Source organism: Hyaena hyaena, unplaced genomic scaffold, assembly GCF_003009895.1.
Source record: "Hyaena hyaena isolate Hyena2069 unplaced genomic scaffold, ASM300989v1 scaffold_169, whole genome shotgun sequence".
Classification (NCBI taxonomy): Eukaryota; Metazoa; Chordata; class Mammalia; order Carnivora; family Hyaenidae; genus Hyaena; species Hyaena hyaena.
Window position 1 is genome coordinate 1,569,377 of NW_024080801.1, and position 17,464 is coordinate 1,586,840.

Sequence of the window (17,464 nt, forward strand, 5' to 3'; positions counted from 1 at the left end):
AACTTCAGGATTTAGGGAAGATCGGAAATGGGGTGTAGGAAACATGGCAGACGCAACGCCTCACACTTGCCTCAATGTTGGACACAGTGAACATGAATACGTGAGAACCTCCCAGCAGAAGGCAGCTGGTGGGAAGGTGCTCACACTGGGAAGGTCAGCCAGGAGGGACACGCTGGAGGGTCCCTAGACCCAGGAGAGGGGGACCACGGGGAGCAGTGCAGACTGCCTGATGAGCGACTCGAGACAGGAGCCCACGCTCCCCTGTACTGTTTGTTGTGTAGCTCAGGAAACAGATGTGACCCCCTCCTCTCCTTCAGCAGGAGAACTAATGTGTTTTCCTTAAGGTTTGACAAATACATGTTACTTGACTGAGTGCTGCATCCGCGGCTCTAACAGGCCTGTTCTACCAAGGCTCTCTGCTCTCGTAACATCCATCCATGGCCAGGCTCTGCCTCCTTTCTCCCGGCCACAAAGGGAGACTCCCCTCCCTCCTTGTAGGAAGGGGTCCCCTCCACCCTGGCTCTGTTTCTACCGCCCTGTTCCCATTCTCTGCGCCTAATTAGACTCTTGATTGCATGCCCCACCTCCAGTTTGGGGCTTTGAGTTTGGTGTTGGTTTTGATTTTCTTCAGCCCAAGTCCACTCTCCACTTGCAGCCTAGAAGTTTCTTCTATGCGAACCTGATGGTGAAGAGGCTCTCCAGTACCGCGGGAGGGGGGCCAGCCCTCTTTGGCTGACACGCTCTCCCACCTCCACACCCTGGATGCTCCCGTCCAGTCTCTCCGAGTGCACCCCTTGCATCCTTAGGTCTCATTTTTATCCTATCGCTCAGTTGCTCGAGCCTCATTCTGCTGTTCTTGCTCTGTTCCCTCTGCCCAGATTGACCTGTTCATCTGTGTTGAACTCATTCATTAAGTGCCGCCTCCTCTAGGAAGCCCACATGATTCCCAACCCAGCGCGGAAACTGGCCACCTTCTCCTCTGAACTCCCACTGTGGATGTTTCTAGCAACGTCTCCACAATCCTGTGCTGTGTGTGGGGCGGCTAGCTCTGTCCTTCTGGGAAGACTATGGTTGTAGAAGAATTACGACTGCATTCCTTTGATCTTTTTAGGTCCATACCCAGAAGAATGGTAAAGAGTTGGCTCTCAGAAAAAAAAAAAGTGATGAATGAGAACCACACAACTATTTAAGTTATGCTGAAAGCCTGGGCCCCAGAGGAAAAGCATCTGATGTGAGCACCTGGGATCCTCCGTTCAGAGCCAGGTGATTTATGAGCTATATGATTTATCAGCCTGAGTGTACCGGGATCACCTCTGCATTCAGATTCACTGATGGAGAAAATGAATTCGATCCTGGATCTGTGTCCTCCCATGAGCAGCTTGCCAGGAAAAGTCGTTAATGCAGTAAATTATCTTCACAGCTGTTAATATCGTGTTCCCATCTTGTTTCCCCCTCTTTTAGCTCAGCTGAGCATCGCTCTGCTCAGTGATATTTACATGAATATCTTCATTTCGCCAGTTCCATTGTCCATCTGTTTGGCTGAAGGCTGAATTACCAGGCTGTGGCCAGGAGTGGAGGCAGAAGCCAGGCTGAATGGTAACTTCTCCCCGGAGACAAAGGCAGCCCCATATCCAGTTTTCCTGCCCTGGCTTACTGTTGAAACACAGCCTGGCAAACACGGAGCAGGGGGTTAGAAAGAGCATCCTTTGGGAGAATGTTAGAAAATTAGGGGCATCGGCCTTCTCTAAATCAGAGGCTACCCCATGAAAGCTGAGTAGGGAACAGAAAAGAAGTGTTGGCTTCTCCCTCAGTCTGAAACCCACATGTAACAAACATTCATGTTTTCATTCATTTAATAAATAGCTACCATGGAGCTATTACATGCCAGTCGCAGAGCGTTAAAGATGCAAAAGAGTCCCTGAATTCACATCTCTTCTATTCCATTAGGTCAACAAATATCTCTTGAGTACCTGCTGTATACCAAGCACTATACTAAGTCCTACGGGTGAAGCACCGATTCAGACCAAGCCCATACCCTCGAAGTCTGAGGCTGTGTTCGAGCTGAAGGTTGAGTGGTGATCAGATCGAAAGAAAGAAGTTTCCAAGCAGATACTCTTGGAAAGCCTCTGGGATGGAAATGCACTTGACATGTTCAAGGGACAGGATAAAGGTGGTGTGACAAAAGTGAGCACTGGGGGCTGTGGGAGGTGAGGTCTAAGAGTGGGCAGCGGCCACTGTATGGCTCTCGGATCCTATTCTCTTCGATTCTCTTAGGTGATGAGAAGACACTTGAAGTATTTTAGAGAAATGTTGGCATTATCCGAATCATCTTTAAGGAGACCAGCTGGTTGGCCTCTGTCTGGAGAATGTGTGCAGAAGTGGGGCCGGAGGAAGGGAGGCCAGTGAGAATGGGCCACTTAGAACTAATGCTTTAGTCTGGGGCGCCTGGGTGGCTCAGTCAGTTGAGTGTACGAGTTCAGCTCAGCTCATAATTTCACAGTTTGTGGGTTCGAGCCTTGCGTTGGGCTCTGTGCTGACAGCTCAGAGCCTGGAGACTGCTTTGGGTTCTGTGTCTCCCTCTCTCTTTGCCCCTCCCCTGCTTGTGCACTCTCTCTCTCTCAAAAATAAATAAACATTTAAAAAAATTAAAAAAAGAACTATTGCTTTTGTCAACATGAAAAATGACATGGCTCAATAGAGATTGCTGTCTATTATATTTTGCAGTAAAATGAACAAGACTTCCTAAGGACGGGAATAGGTGATGTGCAGAAAAGGGAGCAAGCTTCTGAGGTCTGTGGCAAGAGCAACTTTGTGGACGGTGGTGCCATTTATTAAGGAAGGAGGAGCCAGGGAGCGGGGAGTAGATCTGGAGACGAAAATTAATAGGTCCATTATGGACACGTCAGGTTTGAGATGCCAATCAGACCTCCAAAGGGAAATGTCAAGGTGGGATTAGGGCTCAAGGGCGATGGGAAGGAGGCAGCAGCCAGTGGAGTGGGGGTGGGGTGCGCAGGGGAGTTAGGAACACTACAGATTGAAACGGAGCTTGTACTGCAAACCATCTGCTACACATCAGGCATTAGATTTCAAATCCCATGTGCACCATCCCATTTCACCCACACTACAAGGGAAACGTTAGGAGATGTTATTTCCCGAGGGATGCAGAACTTAAAAAGTGTGAGTGCTGCAGTGGGCTGGCATCGATGCCCCGGCTCTGATCTTTTCTGTCTGAGTGACCTTGAGCACTTAGCCTCTCTAGGTCTGTTTCCTCATCTGCAAACTGGAAATGACAACATAACATCTATGAGAAACAAAACAGGCAATGCCTGTAAATATCACAGCGCAACACACACGTATGCATTTAGTAAGGGATGGGCATCACAGTGATCACTATTACTATTATGTCATGGGCTGAACACTGTCCCCTAAAAATATCTGTCCCACTCCTACCTCCCAGTCCTCATGACTTGAGCTTATTTGGAAACAGGATCTTTGCAGATGTAATCACACTAACATGAGGTCATATGGGGTAAAGGTGGGCATAAATCCAATGATGGGGGCCTTTAGAAGAGGAGGAGAATTTGGACACAGGGACACGCTTAGGAAGAAGGTCACTTGAAGGTAGACGCAGAGATCAGAGATGGAGGGGTGCAGCCGCAGTCAGCGGGGCAACCACCACTGGTAGCGACCGGCAGCAGCTGAGAGCCATGGTGAAGACTCTCCCTCGGAGCTTCCAGAAAGAACCAGCCCTGCCTACACCTTGATTTCAGCCATCTGGCCTCCAGAGCTGGGAGAGGGTAAATTCCTGCTGCTCTAAGCCACCCACTCTGTGGTATTTTCGTACAGAAGCTGCGATCAGGGAAGTTCCACGGAGGTGGACTTGCTCGCTGAAGGTCACACGGGAAGAAGGTGACTCCCCTGAACTCACAGCACAGCACTATGCTCCCTCCCTCTGGCCCCTGAAGGGCAGGGGTCAACAATGTGACAGGCATGTCAAGGATGGGCTAGATGTGAACAACACGGGGAGCAGTAGGGGGTGGCCAGCATTCCTGAAGGAAGAGAGCACTGTTTTGGGAGTCATGTAGGGTGGATCCTTCAGACGAGCTGCCTGTCAGTGTGCATAACACACACAGCATCTGTTTTTAATTTTTTGAGGCACCCCCACACTGTTTTCCAGAAGGGTGGCACTGGTTTGCATTCCCACCAGCAGCCTAAGACCCTATGACCCAGCAATTACACTACTAGGTACGTATCCAAAGGATACAAAAATGCTGATTCGAAGGGGCCGTGCACCCCAATGTTTCTAGCAGTGCTATCGACAACAGGCAAATTATGGAAAGAGTCCAAATGTCCACTGACTGATAAATGAATAAAGAAGATGTGGTGTGTGTGTGTATATATATATATGTACATGTACACACACACACACACACACAATGGTATATGACTCAGCCATCAACAAGAATGAAATCTTGCCATTTGCAACAACGTGGATGGAACTACAGTGTGTTATGCTAAGCAAAATAAGCCAGAGAAAGACAAATATATGATTTCACTCATATGTGGAATTGGAGAAACTCAGCAGATGAACATAGGGGAAGGGAAGGAAAAATAAGATAAAAACAGAGATGGAGGCAAACTGTACGAGACTCTTAAATACAGAGAACAAACCGAGGGTTGATGGAGGGGAGATGGGTGGGGGGATGGGTTAAATGGGTGATGGGCATTAAGGAGGGCACTTGCTGGGAAGAGCACTGGGTGTTACATGTTAATGATGAATCACTGGGTTCTACTCCTGAAGTCAAGACTACACTGTGTGTTAATTTAACTTGAATTTAAATAACACACATCTAGTGGAATCCTCACAGTGGTACTTTAAGGATTGGATGTGGACGTGAGTTGACAGACAGGGACAATGAAGCTTTGAGAGGCTAAGCCACTTGCCCCTGGTTGCACAGGGTCAGAGCCTACAGATGGGAACGTAGGTCAGCCTCAGCCCCACAAGTCGACTGCTTCTCCCCTCTATATTGTCCATGTCTTGGGTCTGGCCCTTGCTAGCTGCCTGACCTCGGAGAGGTACACCCTCCCAGGGACTCAGTTTTCCCATCTGCGGCCCAAGCAGGGAGCACCCAGAGCCAACACTCAGCATGAATCACACTTCCCCTCCCTGGACTCCAGCCCGGCGGCCTCAAGTGGGCCTCCTCAATGCCAGCAGGGTCGCAGTGACACCAAGCCAAGAACAGTACTTAGAATTCTGCGCAGTTCCCTCTGAACATCAACAATGAGAGGAACAAACAGCTTCCTTGTCTTTCTGCAGCATCTTCGGGCAGATCAGAGGCAGAGAAGACCAATTAAGGGGGGTGGGTATATTCTGAGAGTCAGTCTACAGGTAGAAACACAAAAAAAGATGACAGAAAAGTTGAGGGACGGGTGTTCCAAGGCAAAGAAGAACAGATGCAGCAAACAGAGTTCATAGGAACACAGCGATTTTATCTCCATTTGAGACTCGACAGCTCCTGTCTGTTTAACAAATGCACCTGGCTGCCTGAGGAGATCGTCGGGTCCACTTGACACTCATGCCCCAAATGGGTGTAGCGAATCCCGTCTAGGTCTACCAGTTTTAATGAAGCGGAAGGCAGGCTGGCTGGACTGTGGGGGAAGGGAACGGGGCACAGCATGGACAGCTCTGCGGGAATGAAGAGGAGGCCCGATGTGAAGCCAGGTATCTCAAGCACTCTCCCTAATCAGAGAAAACAATCCTAGCAACAGTAGCAATAATGGGCAACATTTACTGATTGAGTATTATGTGCCTGGCCCAATTCTAAGGGTGCATGTACCCCCATAAAGAAGGTGTTACGTTTGTGTCTATTCTATCCATGAGGAAACGGAGACGGAGAGATATCTGAACCCAAAACTGCATGCCTGAAACCCCGATCCTACACAACTGCTTAGTCCAGCACAGAGGAAGGAACAAAGAGGGGAACAAGATGTAGCCAGCCCCCCAAAGGATGCTCAGAGTACGGAGACTTCCCCCTCAGAGGATGAAATCCCTGCTGAGCTGTGATCAGGGGAGAAGGGAGTGAGCAGGGAAATCTAAAAATAAATGTACAGACAAATGTATCTCTCCTATTGGAGAGATAGGCATTAACCAAGAAAGCAAAGCAATAAGTAACTTTATCACAAACGATGCCACGTTACGTGAAAGTAACCCAAGCTGTGGAAATGGAAAAAAAATAGGGGAGAACATCCACTTAGTCTGGATTAAGAGGAATTTTCTGAGAGGAGACATTGAAGCTGAGCCCTGAATTAGTGAAAAGGAGCCAGTCTTGCATGGAGCAGGAGGAAGAGAATTCCAGAAGGCCTGAAGAAGGGACAGATTTCAGGATTGAAGGGTGGTCCTTACGGCTAGGAGGATGCAGTGACCATTTTGCCTGCAGGCTAGCATGGCCTGGAGAAGAAAGAGATGTAACAAAATACTAATATTAATATCTCTGTAATAACAGCTTCCATGTACACAGTCCTGAGCATGAGCCAGCAGGTGCTGGCCCATCCACTTATGGGAGACAAGTGAGAGCTAAGAGGTTGCGACCCACCAAAAACATAGCTAATGGTACGGGCTTAGAACTCCAAAATCTGAGTCCAAGCTCTTCCCCAGCCCATGTGGCCTTGACCCACTGGGGTCACTATTTAATGACAGAAGGTCTCCTCATGTAACCCCTGTGTTTAATACGTTGAGCCACGGCCCCTCCGTAGAGGCTTTCGCCTCTGGGACAAGGGGACCTGGGCAAAGTTCCCGTTTTCTAACTCGGATACTTCCTGTAAACAGGGCTCATTCTCAATGTGACTTCTAATAATCAAGAAAATAAATTAGATCCCAGAATCTCTTGTACTCTAGATAATAGCTCATTCTAGGAAGTCATTAATGCCGTAAATCACACTCACAACTGTTGACAACATGAAAGCGCACTGTTTACCTTCCTTTGATTCAGCTGAGTATCAATTAGCTCAGTGATATTTACATAAATATCCCGATTTGGAGGGCAGAATTGTCCATCTGCTTCTGGAAAGATTTAATTAGGTCGGTGTTGCTGAGGAAGAAGAAATTAATCCTTTTCAACATTAACCTTTGCGATTAATATATGTTTTGCAATGTATTGGAGAACATGCCTTCCTTGTCATGTAGATTGGACAAAATGGAACACTTTGGGTGGAAAAAATGATGTCTTTCAATGTGAAAATACATCCCTCTTTCCAAATCTTGCAAATAAATGGATACGGAAAGGCTCACACACATATGTTCCTCTTGGGGAGGGTTTCTTTCACCTCAACCTCTTGAGAGCTTCTCTTCGATGCTGCAGATGTCCCTAGTCTGTAAAGGATGCTCATGTCCACTGACTCACCTAAGCGACTCCTGCTGGGCTTTTCATCTTCCTTAGCACTTCCTTCCTCGAGGTGGAAGGCCTTCCTCGAAGCCCTGAATGAGACCAGGGCCCCGTGTCAAAGGCTTTCGCCACCGGGGCACTTTTCCTTCAGCGCACTTCTCACTTGTAAGGGCCCCTTTGTGTGTGTCCCGTCCACAGAACGTTCATTCCATGAATGTACAGATGGTGGGGACCTTGTCTACTGCTGTTTGTAAGGTGCCCACCAAAGTGCCTATCACACGGAAGGCACTCACTAGGTACATGTGGAATGAATGCATGCACACTGATTGGGATCTCACTGCGCACCACTCCAGCTCGCAGGAGTAAACAACTCTTACAGCTATGTGAATTACCAAGGCAGAGATGTATTTACCCTTTCCTCTTGTCCCCACCTGGGCCTGAACAGGAGCGCTTTGTGGAACAAGGCTCCACTGTGAGCCTTGTGCAGACAGGTGAGCCCACTGAAGACTTCTGTGCTGCAAGATTCAACCTTGGGCCTCAGTGTTCAAAGTAAAGGTCTCTCCAACTTCATTCTTTGGGATATTCCTGCTCTCTCCCCCTCTGCCTATGATCAGGTGTTTCTCACTCCCCTATGAGCTTTCTGGAAGGGCTGAATGCTTTCCTAGGACTTCCCAAAACCTTCACTCAGTCCAAGGTGGGGAGGATCGTCATCAGAATTACCACCACCACTTACCAGATGCCAGCCATGCCATGCTGTGTTCTAGGTTCTTACATAAACCCCTAAACTTGCAAAAACCCCTGAGGCATCATTTCCTATGTTTCCAGGTAACAGAACAACCCAAGAGAGGAGAGTGATCTGCCCCAAGTCACAAAGAAAATTGGACACAGCCTTGGTTTCTAAACTCAGATCTGTCTCAAGGACCCTCCTACTTCACCCTGAGACACACCGTCCCCAAAGTGTCTGGCAAACAAAGCCTCAGTGCTAAGTACGGGATTAGGTCTTCAATCACAGCTCTGTTAAACTAATTGACCAGCGTTGAGATGAATCAGAATCACTTATCTCAAAATGCGTTACTCTGTTCGTGTTATTGCTTCCATAAGAAATAAGCTCTCTGTAAATTAGCTGACAAAACTTGAATGCACACAGCAAATGTTGGCAACTTTTTCCATAAAGAGTCAGATGGCAAGTATTTCCGGCTTTGTGGACAACCAGTGAACTCTTCCATTGTAGGGAGAAACCAGCCGTCAACAATCCCCAAGGGGTGGGTGTAGCACTGTTCCAATAAAACTTATTTGCTAAAACAGGGATGATGGATTTGTCTCTCGGGCTGTAGTTTTCTGGCCTCTAAGATAGACAAGAAGTGCTTGACGTAAAACTTGATGTTTTCACCACTATATGTTAAATATATACTTTGATCCTCACTTTGTAAGTATCAGCATTGCCTCCACTTTAAAGACAAGCACATGGAGGCCTCAGAGGAAGATAGAGAGACAGAGTCCCAAGGATGCACAGCTGTTAACCATGTATCTGCAGCCCTGGGACGAAGAAGATCTCCAGTTGCCCGTGCTGGGGTTGTTATTGTTTGTTTGTTTCCCAGTAAATGGGGAATCTCTTTAAATCTTGTCAGAATCTCTAGCCCTTCAGAGACCCTCAACTGACCCATCAACTCCTCAATATTCAGAGTGATCCCATCGCCCCTCCAAAGCATGTCCACCTGTGGTGAGGATAGGTGATGATAGTTCACAGGAAAAAGGAGCTGTCATATAAAAGTTCCAGTGACTAATTTCCTAAGGGGGTGACAAGAAGTGACAGCTCCAGACACAAGGGGCCATAACTACCTTGAGGACTGCCTGGCATGTAGCAGGACATCAATAGCTCGATACTGAATGATTTCACTGGATCGGGAAATTGATGTGAGAATGGCAACAGTGGTGACAGAGGGAGGCAGATTGTTAGACATGCACTGAGGCTTTGGGTCACACCGAGCTTCTCTAAGTCCTGCTCTGGCTATTTAGCAAGCTGTAAATAGCCTTGGAAACGTTACTTAACATTGGTGAGCCTCAGTTTCCTCACCTATAAAAATGGTGATGACGCTAGAACTGTTGTAATAAGCTGTTGTGAGGACTGGATGAGATAATTTGCACAGGGTGCACAGCTCATTTTACAACTCCACAAATGGCAGCGATTGGGATGACTGTGATTACCGGCAGTGCTGACTGCATTTATGTTTACACCTCTTGTTGGCTTCTGCGGCCACCAGTTCTCGGCCAAGAAAGAACCACATATGCCGGTTAAGGATATGAAGTCCCACGGTATAATAGACCGAGTCATTGAGTAAGTTGGTGTGACCACTGCTGACCACCAAACCTCTTCTCAAAGGCCTAAACTCTTGAAGATTTTTTTGTATGAAATTATTTATACCAAGGCGGGAATCACAAAAACGTAAGAGTTGACAGATGGACACCAAACAGGAGCAAAGACAAATAAAGACAGTCTGATTTACTGGGGACTGTGAGATGTGGTTTTCCCTTTTGTTTGTTTCCTATGAAGTTCCATTAAGGTACCCCCAGTGTTACTCAGGAAATAAGAAAAACCGAACAAAGAAAAATTTCAATGAACCAACATTTAAAAATCAGTGGTATTTGGCAGGAAAGAAAAACGTCAAGCTCCAAACCATGTGAAATTGCTTTCATCAACTGAAACATCCACGGGGTAACTATTTTAACTTATTAAAGAGTTTTATTAATAACATTTTTTAAAAATCTCTCATGAACTTGAGCTATTCTGCTTGCGGGCTGTTCAGCAAGCTGCCTAGCTGCTTTCCTTTCCCTGGCTCTCCAGGTTTATTAGGGATTCCTAGTCAACAGAGAACTGAAATAATTGAGCCATTCAGAGGAAATCTGACCATTTTCATCAGCTGTGTCTGCCTCAACAGACAGACTCCCTTAGAACTTCCCAGAACAGCACAGATGGTCTGGGCACAAGGTCATCTACTTGTTATTCCAAAGAGCCAGGCAATGCACTGACCAATTACGAAGCAGGCCTTGAGCTTTCTGAGAGTTCTCTTGTTTTACGAAATGTGTTATTCCCACAATACAGGTTTAGAGAAGTGTTACATGTCATTCCCCTTTGCTCCACCTTCTTGTTCCTAAAAGGGCACTCTCTATGGAATCAACAGATCGGGTTTGCCTCTAGCTCTGGCATTTGTTTGCTACGTGATCTTGGGCAAATCACTTAATTTCGCAGAGTTCCAATCATGCCAATTCCCCTGCTGACCTCACCAATATCATGTCTATAAAATGCTTTTTACCATAAAAAAAGTGTTTCCTCCAACACAAAGGGAGCACATACAGGTTGCAGACTCTCAGCTAGAACTCCAAAAGGAAAGACATAGAGCCTGCTGTCCAGAATCCAATGGAGAAAACGGGCATGCAACCAGACAGTCAAAATAGAGGGTGCTGAGGGACCACAGTTGGTATGGGGGTGGAGCTATCCTGAGGTCATAGAAGGACTTCACAAGACAGATGACGTCTCACGTGATTCCTGGAGGAGAGAGAAGGGAGTGGGAATGACAGTCTGGTCTGTGAGAAAAGTATAGAAGGATGCTCCCAATCAAAGAGCTCAGCACATCAGGGAAATGTCCTAGAACTCATCAGGGCCAGAGCCTAAGAGAACACGGGAGAAGGAGGAAGCATAGAAGTCTGACAGGGAATAGTAACATAGATTATTGAGAGTCTTATGTGGATAAAAATAATCCTGCACATCATTTGGCTCTTACCCTTGATTGGGTCACCTATGAATTTTAATAGGTCCCTTTATCATTACTGCATTATAAGGTAAGTAGTATTACTATCCCCATTTTACAGGTGAGAGAACAGATGCCCAGAAAGTTGAAAACCTTCCCTAAGTCCCACAGCCAGTGGTCAGTCCAGGACCCTAACTTAATTCCATCTGATGTCATAGTTACTGCTCTGAATCACAGAGCTCTCCTGCCCCAGCTGAGAGTTTTGGCATTGCTACACCTGAGCTTATGTTGGACACACCATAGGATGGATCACATGACTCCCACTTCTTGGTATTCATAACCTTGTGTGATCACCTCTATTTTTTTTTAAAGTTTATTTATTTTTGAGAGAGAGACAGAGACAGTGTGAGCAGGGGAGGGGTGGAGAGGGAGGCACAGAATCCAAAACGGGCTCCAGGCTCTGAGCCATCAGCACACAGCCCAACGCAGGGCTCAAACTCACAAAGTGTGAGATTGTGACCTGAGTTGAAGTCAGGTTCCTAACCACCTGAGCTACCCAGGCGCCCATCCTCTCTTGAGGGTAGTGGCCTAACAACTTTTTTCTAACCAACAGAATACAGCAAAGGTGATGGATATCACTTTCATGATCCAGATGTATTTAAAATTGTGACTCTCTTCTTGCTAGAAGACTCTGTTCCTTGCTGACTTTGATGAAATAAGAGGCCATGGGGGAAAGGTCCATCTGGTAAAGAACTGAGAACTGATGCTGGCCAAGAATCAGTAAGGAACAGAGGCCCTCAGTCAAACAGCCCTGCAAGAACTGAATGCTGCCAACAATTTGGCAGTAAAATTAGAGTGGATCTTTCTCTGGTCAAGCTTTCACTGAGACCCAAGCCCTGATTTAGGAGAGACCACGAAGCAGATGGGTCTCCAGCTAAGCTGTGCCCAGATTCCTAAGCCACATAAACCATAAGGTAATACATGCATGTTGACTTAAGCCACTATGTTTGTAATCATTTGTTGCATAGCAATAGATAACGAATATAGAGCCTGTGATGGGTTTAAACACAGGAATGATCAAGGACAGGTCTGCCATTTATAAAGTCACTTTTGCCAACAGGGCAGAGAATGGATTAGAGGAGAGGGAGGAGAGATCAGCTGAGAGGTCACTGCACAGTGAGACCTGATGGTGACCCATACTGTGGCAGTGGCAGAGGCCACAGAGGAAGTTGCAGAGGAGGTGTCAGGGGCAGATTCAGCAGGACACTGGGTCCCACCTGATGCAGGTATGGAGCAAGGAGGGGACACTGGGTTTGCACACAAGGATCATTCCACTGGCCTCACCCAGAGCATGGGCCTTGGAGCTCTCAGCAGCCATTCAATGGCACCAGCCCGGCCCAATGCCACATGAGTCTCGGGGACCCACTGCAGTTGGCAGAGGAACTGCCGAGTGTCTAGATGGGACAAGGAGATTCCCTAGGCCCTTTGGGTACCAAATTCTAAAAGGCTTACCTAAAGGGAACTGGACACTGTGGAGGCCATAGCAGGATTCAGCCTCTTAGAAGTTCAGCCCAGGGAGGTGCTCTTGGTATCAGACGCCACATCCAAATGCCCCCTGAAGGAAGCAGTTCTCTCTGGAGAGAACCAGAGGTAAGTAAAAGACAGGTTTCTGAGGCAAGGATGGACCGATGACCCCAGTTCCAAGAAAGGCACAGCTGAGAAGATGGGCTCACGGCCTTAGCCACTCACTGGGTGTACTGCCTCGTAACTACCACTTCTTCCTCACTCCGCCAAAGCCACCACCTGGCTGCCCTCCAAAATTAATATGAGGCTGAAATGAGGTAAGGACCTTGGAAAGGAAAACATGAATCACATGTCAGCTGATGTGAGCACGGTATCAGCACTGAGCCTCAGAAAGACCAGAATGTAACAGTCTGCAGTATTTGGTTACGGCAGCCCCCGCAACCTAATAACAAGCACACAGCAACTGGGCTCTAACACCAGTGCAAGTGCACCTCTGCCCATCGAAGTCCAGTGCGTCCCACTGGGATCCCACATGGGCACTGGGGTGCAGAAAGGCCCAGGCCCAGCTGGTGGAAACAGGTGGCTGGTCCCACACCCTCATGGTTCTAAGCAGTGAATTTCACACTCGTAACCATTCAGCCTCCAATACGTGATGGACAGTTGAGGTCAGGGCAGGAAACTGGAGGTGCAGGACTCAAAGTGCGGCCCCCAGCACCCCATGGGAGCTTACTAGCAATGCAAGCTCTCAGGGCACACCCCCGAATCGGAATCGCTTGGCCAGGGCCCAGAGATTTAGGTTGTAACAGGCTCTCTGGCTGAATCTTAAATACTGCAAAATTTTGAGAAGCTCGGGGCTGGAGGAAACGGGTCTAACTGGTATAATGGCTCACTGCACCCCTGGCCAATGCGATGTGCTAAAGGAAGTCAGAGAGAGGCATGTGAGATACTGTCCACAGGGCATCCAATGCTCCAGAAATGAGCAACAAGTAATTGGAAAGCACTTACTATATGCCAGGCACTGTCTATTTTCTGAGGATACACTAGTGAGTAAAACCAGAGTTGGCCCTTGGTTCTTTTTTTTTTTTTAATGTTTATTTATTTGTGTGTGTGTGAGAGAGAGAGAGAGAGAGAGAGAGAGAGAGAGAGAGAGAGAGAGAGAGAGAGAGAGAGAGAGAGAGAGAGAGAGAGAGAGAGAGAGAGAGAATGAGCTAGGGAGGGGCAGAGAGAGAGGCAGACACAGAATCGAAAGCAGGCTCCAGGCTCTGAGCTGTCAGTGCAGAGCCAGAGGTGGGGCTCCAACTCATGAACCACGAGATCATTACATGAGTCAAATTTGGACGCTTAACCGACTGAGCCACCCAGATGCCCCGAACTTCGATTCCTTAGTGCCTACAGTCTTAAACGTCATGCCACACATGAGAAGGGGAGGAGACAGAGAGACAGCGAGGTGGGGGGCAGATCATTTTGAGGGTCAGGAGAAACGGCCGTGCTGCCTGCGGAGTGCCCACACGTGATCCAGAAGGAAGCTGTAAGTGGAGACTCTGCAGCAGTTTACACAAGCTAACACTACCAAGGGGCCCTCACAGGGTCATCCCTGTGTCAGGTATGAGGTTTGTTATGGAAACCTCGATCCCTTGTTCTAATGAAGCATCACCTTCAAAGCCGCCCCCACTGGCCACGGGCTTTTTTAGAACTCCTCAGTACTCTGAAGCAGTCTTCACTTTGCACTCCCCCAGAAGCCGACCCTGAGATGTGAATTTGGTACCGGTCCCTTATTTGGGAAGACGATTCCTCGAAGTATGGAAGATGATTCCTCGAAGAGCGAAGAAGGGAAACAGCAACCAGAGGCAAGCCAGCGAAGCTAGTGTTAATGAGCAAGTCACTCCTGTGAGTGACGGGGGCTCAGTCTTACAGAGGACCCTCTGGGAGACTGTAAAGGACAGCTGGGAAGCGGGCTCCCCAAAGGGGAGCAAGCCCAGTCTGCACCTACCAGACATACTCCTTCCCTGCTTGAGGGCTGTTCCTGGGCTTTAAGCTCTGGCTCTGCCCTGCCCTGTGCGTAGACAGAGCACCTTTCTGGAGCCACAGACTTATGATGCCATCAGTGTGGAAGGAGACCATCTTCAGGGGACCCCTGGGGCACCTGGGGGATACTGGGGACAGCCATCCTACAGGACCTTCTGCCAGAATATCTCTTACATAAGCAGTGCGTGGCATCTTGTATCTGAGCTCTACAACACCATCACCACCAAGAATATCTACTATTCTCTCCTTGTGAACCTCAAGTTGGGCAAGATGCAGTTCTCTCTGTCTGCTTCTGCTGCCATCCTTACGTCTTCCAGAATAATGAAGTGTCTTCCAGTGAGATATGTAGCGGTAAAACAGAGAGATCATCTGACCCCTGGCAACAGCAAAGAGATGGTTTTTCTCTTCTGCACATGACTGTGGCTAAACATAAGATGACATTGATTCAGCCTTTGAAATCCTGGAAATGGCCGATGGATCCTATCGCTGCCTACAAAGACATACGAAAGGTCTGTGGAGACCACTGCAAATTCCTGGGGCTCGGGGACCCCATCTCCTTCATTACTGCCTCCCCAGCACCCCTGGCAGGGCCCACACAGAGCGGAACGCACTGTCAGCATGTGGTTTGCCAACTGAGATTGACTTTCAGAGCTTTAAAGGGCTTCGAGTGTGCCTCATTTCACAGAAGTCTAATTCGCCTAGAAATTCTTAGAGTTTCAAATGGACATGTTGAAAATTCACGCTTTCATTCACTTTTAATGAGAATTTTCTTTTTTCAAGAAGAATCTGCGGGCTGCCTTACAAGTAATTCCACAGCCATCTGGAAGACTTGTGTCGCTACTTAGAAGTGCTAAAAGAGATATATGTGGAGGCTGACTCCTGGCGAAATTGGAAACGAAGGGACACACGCTTTAGCAACACCCACGTCCCTTCCCGGCTTCCTGTCCTCTCTCCCTGTGTCCCCAGAGCTCCGGGCACAGGAGGCATGCATGCCTCCAAGTCACACAGACGTTTGAGAGATTTAGGACACTACTCTTCCCACAAATATATTTTGTTTCACCAAAGATACCTGCAGGAAGAAAGCTTCATTTCACAAGGATGCCTCAATAATGACAGTATTTCAAGCATGGCCAGGCAGAGAAGTCTCAAGGACAAAATAATCTGTCCAACGCTCCAGAAACCAGAAGAGATTAGCCAGCTTGCATCTGCTCTTGAGAACAATGCTGGTGGCACATGGCGCGGGGGGGGGGGAGGGTTCCGTCGGTTACGCATCTGACTCTAGATCTCAGCTCAGGTCTTGACCTCAGGGTTGTGAGTTCAAGCCCTGTGCCAGGTTCGATGCTGGTCATGAAGCCTACTTAACAGTAACTAATTAATTAATTTAAAAACCTTTAAGAAAAGCGTTCTGGTTATCAACAAGCCCATTCAGTGCTCACCCTCAGAGCATTTTTATAGGCATCAGGCACTATGCATGGCACTGAAGAAACAACACAGAAAATCCGAGACCTTGAACATAAGGGACACGCACTTGCCAGGGGTGGGCGATGCCTGTTGCCCAGATGTGGCCGTGTGCTGGGCAAAGAAGTAATTATCTAGACACAGACCCACGGGAAAATGTGCGCTATGAGCACAGTGGGAAGCCAGAGAAGGACATCTCTGGCTTGTTGGGATGTCCGAGGAGCCTGCTGAAATCAGAAAGGGAGCCGAGGAGATCTGAGCAATGAGAGAGAAGGTACAGAAAGCCTTGCGGTTCCCACAGCTGCGGATCAGACAAACAATCAAAAGAATAAAAAGAGCAATTGCGGGCAGGTTTGACGGTAAAACTTGCCTTGTGGTTGCGACATCTGGTTAAGTCTTTCCCTCGGGGGCTCTTTCGTAAGGAAGTTTCCTGCAGCAGCTAAGAGCTGAGGTTCTGGAAGCGGGCTGCCATAGTTCAAATCCCAGCTCTGCTGGTCACCAGGTTTGGCAGCTCAGGGAACCACCTTTGCCCTTCTTTGCTTCTATTTTCCCATCTTTAAAATGGGATTGTAAGAGACCTACCTCTGGGGCGCCTGGGTGGCTCAGTTGGTTAAGGGTAGACTTTGACTCAGGTCATAATCTCACAGTTCATGAGTTCGAGCCCCTGCATCAGGCTCTGTGCTAACCGCTCAGAGCCTGGAGCCTGCCTGCTTCAGATTCTGTGTCTCCCTCTCTCTCTTTGCCCCTCCCCCACCCGCTCATGTGCTCTCTCTCTCTCTCTCTCTCAAGTGGATAAACGTTAAAAAAAAAAAAAGAAGAAGAAGAAGAAGTGTCCTTTGCGGGTGCCTGCTGGCTCAGTTGGAGGAACATGTGACTCTTGATCTCAGAGTTGTGAGTTTGGGCCCTACATGGCATGTAGAGGTAACTTAGATAAAGAAAACAAACAAACAAAAAAAGAAGTGGGCTTCTAGTTTTCATTTATTCATGTCTCTAGTCATTAAATGATCACATGTCACCTCTGGGGACCCGCTGCATGTGCCAAGAACGCGGCAGACAGAGGGGCTGTTCTCAGGGAGCCGAATTCTAGGAGGGAGAGAGAAACGTGCACAGGATCAAACAAATAAACGGGGGAAATATCAAACGACAGAAAGTGCCATGTGAGCAGGAAGGCATCTTGGAGGAGGTGACATCTTCACTGAGAAGGAAATGGCAGAAAGGAGGCAGCGGAGCACAGGTCCAGGAGCCCTGGGGACAGCAAGCGAAGGGCCTCAGGGCAGAAGGAGGAATCTGGTGCCGCCGTACTGAGAACTCGAGGCGGTGGGGGACACC